Here is a 6124-nt window from a genome sequence, read left to right as displayed (position 1 = left end):
CAAGGTGCAGAAAGCTAACTAAGCTTATCGGAGCTAGGCAGGGCACGGGGTGGCCGGCGGCGGCCGGACGGCGGGCAGGCCGGCCAGGGGAAGGTGCTCCAGGTCAGAGGAGGCCGGGGCTCGCGTCAGCAGGCGACGGGAGGCGGCGGCGACGACGGCCAACAATGCCCTAGCCACCAAACCCGTGGGGAGCATGGGCTCATTCCGGCGGACAGCGAGCTCCGGCGGCAGCGTCTCAGGCGGTTGACGGGCACGGCCGGCCAGGCGGAGTTGGTGCTCACGCCGGCCGGCGGCGAGAGGCGGCCGCGGCGGCGCTGGAGCATCCTGAGCCCGCATGGGCTCGGCTCGGGCACAGGGAGCGACGGCGGCCACAGCGACGGCTAGGGGAAGCTCCGGCAACAACGTTGGTCCACGGGATGCCAGAGAAAGGGGGCTCGGCCGGCGCAAGGAGGCGGCGGCGCAGCGCGGAGACCAAACCACCTCGGCTCGCCCAACTCTGCACGGGATGGCCGCAGGGAGCAGGGGCGGCCACCGGCGGCCCGCGGGGACTGCGGCCACGGCAAAGATGGGTCGCCGGAGTCCAAGGAGAGAGGCGCGGCCATCCCAGAGGCGGAGGTAGCACGCGGGTCAGGAACAAGCTCGGGCTCGGCCCGGGCTGACCAAGCTTGGCCGAGCAGTGCCTTGGCACGACGGCGACGCGCGACGGCGGCGGTGATCGGCAGGGGAGTTGCTGGTGGTTGAGTCACGGCCGAGAGAGAGAGTCCGAGGCTGAGGACGGTCCGAAGATGGTTTCCGGCCGAGATGGAGGATACTAAGTGGAGGGGAAAGCAATCCCGGCCCCTTTTCGGCGGCCGGAATCACCCGCCGGTGGCCGGGGTGCGCCCGGCGAGGGTTGGAGAGGTGCTGCGACGGCTGGGGCGCAGTTGGAGGAAGAGGGAGGCCTAGGGTTAGGGTTTCCATGGAGAAACCCTGAGTGACCACTTTTATGCAAATGGCATTTTGCACAAAAGTCCTCCCAAACTCAGTATTTCATACTGAGACCTTCATAGCGCGTGTATTTTGTGCATACGTACCTCGTCGTCCGAAATCTCGCGAAACGACACATAAAATATCGCAACTTTGCGAAATTACCCATTTTCCAACACTGACCTTTCCTCAATCAACGTGCGATCTCCGCAGATCCGTCCGTCAGATTTGCGAACGGATTGCACCAGTGCGATCAGCACCTCCGAGACAACGAAGCTACACTTTCGATTCATTTCGATCAACCACGGATTCACAACAAAATCCAACCTTCTTCCACTAGAAGGAAACACACACACAAATACATATAAAGCATGTATTTTTGGATTTTCTCGAAATCCGTGCGTCAAACTCAAAATCCATCAGCGCCACTAGTTCCAGAACAGCTGAACCGGTCGAAACGAGCTATTGGACTGATATGAACGGAGTCCGATACGCACCAGAAGCCAACTCTACTCCGTGGCTTCTCCGGAAAGCCGGAGTTACTATTCACTTAAGTGAAAACTAAAAATCGCGTATCTTCTCCATTTTAGCTCATTTTCGTCCGAAACTTGACGAGTGCTTATGTAATTAAATTACACACATAAACATCAGAGAGTTTAGTTGCACTGTCAAAAATCTCAGTCCTTACAGTTTGTTTCGTTACGTTAATTATTTTGCATAAGAAAATTAAGAAATAGAAAAAAATCGCAAAAAATGGGTCAATGACATACTCAAATCCAAAATTAAATTTTAAATTTTAAAATAATTGTAAATTAAATTTTGATACTTTTAGCCCATGTTTGGCTCAGGGTTAAAAGGGGCATAAGGGGGTTATCTCCACCTTTTAACCCCAAACACATTATTCGCCCCTTGGAAGAGGGGTGGGATTAGCTAATCACACCCCTGTTTAATTTTCAAATATAAATTTAAATTTTAAATTTTAAAAATTACAAATCTATTATTTTGAATTTTAAGATTAATATTTATTTTTTAAAATTCAAATTTTAAATTTTAAATTTTAAATTTTAAAATTATCATTTTTAATTATTTAAATTTTAAATTTGACATTTTAAATTTGTAACTTGAGATTTGATTTAAAATTTAAAATTTAAAATTTAAAAGTTATAATTTTAAATTTTTAAATTTGTGATTTAAAAATATAGAATTTAATTTTAAATTTTGATTTTAAATTTTAAATTTTAAATTATTATTTTTTATTATTTAAATTTTAAATTTGATATTTTATATTTGTAATTTTATATTTGTTAGATTTGATTTAAAATTAAAAATTAAAATTTATAACTTTAAATTTTTAAATTTGAGATTTAAAAATATAGATTTTAATTTTGAATTTTTTAATTATAAAACTTATTTATTTAAATTTGAAATTTTAAACATGAAATAAAAAAAATAAATTTAAATATAATAATTGGGATAATAACATTATTTTCTATTTATAACTATCCACTATTCTTCTTATTTCATCTTTTTCTATCCAAATGCTATTTTTCTTAATCCTGATTTCTAAGAACAACTCAATTATCATTGAAATGCAAAATTGGTCTATTTCAGGCTTAACTCTGAACTTAATCCTATTTCTGGAATAACTAGTTCTTATTTAATTCCGAACCAAAGGAAGCCTCTAGTGTAAATACGTACTTAAATTTTGAAATCATCAAAATTCAAAAAAAGAAAATTTGATGTATATAAAAATTGAAAGGATAATATAGAATATTACAGATATTATTTTAGTAAAATATAATGTATAAATTTACATTATAATGTAAAATATAATGTATAAATTTATAAAAAATAATTTTTATTGTATTTTTTTTAGATAAATATAATGTACTAATTTATATAAATTTAAAATAGATTAAAATAATTATGACTTGTATTTTGTATGTATAGAAATTCTTTATTGGTGTACAGATAGCATTGCTGGTATTGAAATTCACGGGAGGAAGAGATAGGAGAATGCGCGGTGTTGTTATCCGATCCCTGTCAATTTAAAAATTGTAACAAATATGGTTCTACGGATAAGGCCATATCAAATTACTCCTTCCTACCTGTTTTTATCTTGCTTTCTATATATTTCTATATAAATAAAAGATAGGATGGTATCAGTACGCACTCCACTCTTCACTAACTAAATAAAAGATACAACGGTATCAGCCGAATATTCTATTTTGGATATATCTTACACTTTATTTATTTTATGAGTAGGATTTTTTTTTATCGAACATATTGATGTGATTGGTAGAGAAATTTAAGTGAGAAACTTCTGACGATCCTGGTTGGAGAACTCTTGATTTGCTGTCATGTGTTAATTTTGCTACCATCCAAATTTTTAAAAAAAAATTAAAAGTTTGTTTCGTTATGTTAATTATTTTGCATAAGAGAAAAGAGAAATAAAAAAAATTCTTAAAAAATGGGTCAGTTGATTGACTCAAATTCAAAATTAAATTTTAAATTTTAAAATAATTGTAAATTAAATTTTAATACTTTTAGCCCCTATTTGGTTCAGGGTTAAAGGGAATAAGGGGATTATCCCCTCTTTAATCCCAAACACATTTTTTGGGGGGTGGGTTAGCTAACCCTACCCCAAATGGGTTACCCAGAAAAACCTATTTATAGGTGCCCCCCTAGAATAGGGGTGGGATTAACTAATCCCATCCCTATTTAATTTTTATATATAAATATAAATTTTAAAATTAAAAATTAAAAATATAAAATTTTATTATTTTAAATTTTAAAATTATTATTTATTTTTAAAAATTAAAAATATAAAATTTAACATTTTAAATTTTAAATTTTAAATTTTAAATTATTATTTTTAATTATTTAAATTTTAAATTTGACATTTTATATTTATAACTTGAGATTTGATTTAAAATTTAACAGTTATAATTTTAAATTTTTAAATTTGAGATTTAAAAATATAGATTTAAATTTTAAATTTTAAATTTTAAATTTTTGATTTTAAATTTTAAATTTTAAATTATTATTTGTAATTATTTAAATTTTAAATTTAACATTTTATATTTTTTATATTTGATTTAAAATTTAAAATTAAAATTTATAACTTTAAATTTTTAAATTTGAGATTTAAAAATATAGATTTTAATTTTGAATTTTTTAATTATAAAACTTATCTATTTAAATTTGAAATATTAAATATAAAATAAAAAATTTAAATTCAAATATAATAATTGGGACAATATTATTATTTTCTATTTATAAACTATCTATTATTCTTTTTATTTTATCTTATGTATCCAAACGCTATTTTTCTTAATCCTGAGAACAACTCAATTATCCAGGCTTAACCCTGAGGACGCGTTTAGTTCGAGTTATATAATATTAGAGATACTGAATATCTCGACATATCCAGATATTTTAGATTTCGGCGTGAGATTACTACTGATGCTGCATTAGAGCGTTTGGTTTAATGCAGCAATGTAATATTAGATTGCAGTGTTTATAGCATTACTACGTTTGATTCAGTCTATAAATTTTAGTAATCCTAATATAAAAATATAGTTTTTTTCAAAATTGCCCTTATTGTGGTCATTTGAATATTATTTTTTACTAAAATATAATTTGCACTAGTAAATTAATTATATTAATAAGTAATAAAATTGTAAGGACTGAGATTTTTACAGTGCAACTAAACTCTCTGTTGACGATGTTTATGTGTGTAATTTAATTACATAAGCACTCGTCAAGTTTCAGGAGAAAATGAGCTAAAACGGAGAAGTTACGCAATTATTAGTTTTCACTTAAGTGAATAGTAACTCCGGTTTTCCGGAGAAGCCACGGAGTAGAGTAGGCTTCTGGCGCGTATCGGACTCCGTTCATAGCGATCCAATAGCTCGTTTCGACCGGTTCAGCTATTCTGGAACTAATGGCGCTGTCGGATTTTGAGTTTGACGCACGAATTTCGAGAAAATCCAAAAATACATGTTTTATATGTATTTTGTGTGTTTCTTTCGATTGGAACGAAAGGTTGGATTTTGTCGTGAATCCGTGGTCGATCGAGACGAAACGAAATCGTAGCTTTGTTGTCTCCGAGGTGCTGATCGCACTGGTGCAATCCGTTCGCAAATCTGACGGACGGATCTACGGAGATCGCACGTTGATCGAGGAGAGGTCGGCGATGGCAAAACGGTAATTTCGCAAAAGTCGCGACATTTTATGTACCGTTTTACGCGAGATTGCACGTGGAGGGGTATTCGTGCATTTTATTCAAGCTGTGAGGGACTCGGAACTATTTATGGAGTTTGGAGGGACTTTTGCGCGATTTATCGCCTTAAGTATTTAAAGGTTTCTAGGGTTTTCCATGAAACCCTAACCCTAAACCTAGCTCCAGCCAACCTAGCCACCCTACCCCCCTTCTCCTCGTGCGCCGCGCCTCTCCCGGCCGCCGCCGACCGAGCCCTGGCCGGCAGCCACCATCTCCCACCTCTCTCTCTCTCTCTCTCTCTCTCTCTCCCTCTTCTCTCGGGTTGAGAGGAGGCCCGTGACTGGGTTGCCTCCAGGCTCGGCCCCAGCGTCGCCCTGACCCCATCGGAGTTTCCCCCGGCCGGTCCCTGTCGCCTGCGCCGCCGCTGCTAGTTCTGCAGCCTGCGGCCACCCCAGCCCGAGCTCGGGCTGAGGCTTGCGTGCGGCCTCCCCGTTGCGTCGCCGTCGCCCCGGGCCAACCCTGAGGCACCCTTGGCCTTGGGTAGTCGACCGCCGCCGCCCCGAGTCGCCCGGAGCGCCGCCGCGGCTGCACCAACCGCCTGCTGCCTTCCAGACCGAGCCCGGGCTGAGGCAGGTCTGCGACTCTTCCCCGCGTCACCACCACCTTGGGCCACCCCGTGGCACCCCCTTCGACCTTAGGTAGTCGGTCTCCGCCTCCCCGAGCCATCCCGAGCGCCGCCGCCGCGCTGCAGCCGCCTGACGGGTTCCCTGGGCAAGCCCGGTCCGAGCCGAGCTCGCTTTTCCTTCCTTGCGTCGCCGCCGCTTGGGGCCGCACCCGAGGTACTCCTGCGGCCTCTAGGGACCTGCCGCCGTCGTCCCTGAGCGCCCCGGCCGCCGCCGTGGCCTCAACTGCCCTCGGAACCCGAGCCGGACC

The sequence above is a fragment of the Ananas comosus genome, linkage group 4 (genome assembly GCF_001540865.1).
Source record: "Ananas comosus cultivar F153 linkage group 4, ASM154086v1, whole genome shotgun sequence".
NCBI lineage: Eukaryota > Viridiplantae > Streptophyta > Magnoliopsida > Poales > Bromeliaceae > Ananas > Ananas comosus.
The sequence above is the reverse complement of the archived record's forward strand: the minus strand, read 5'-3'. Positions refer to the sequence as shown.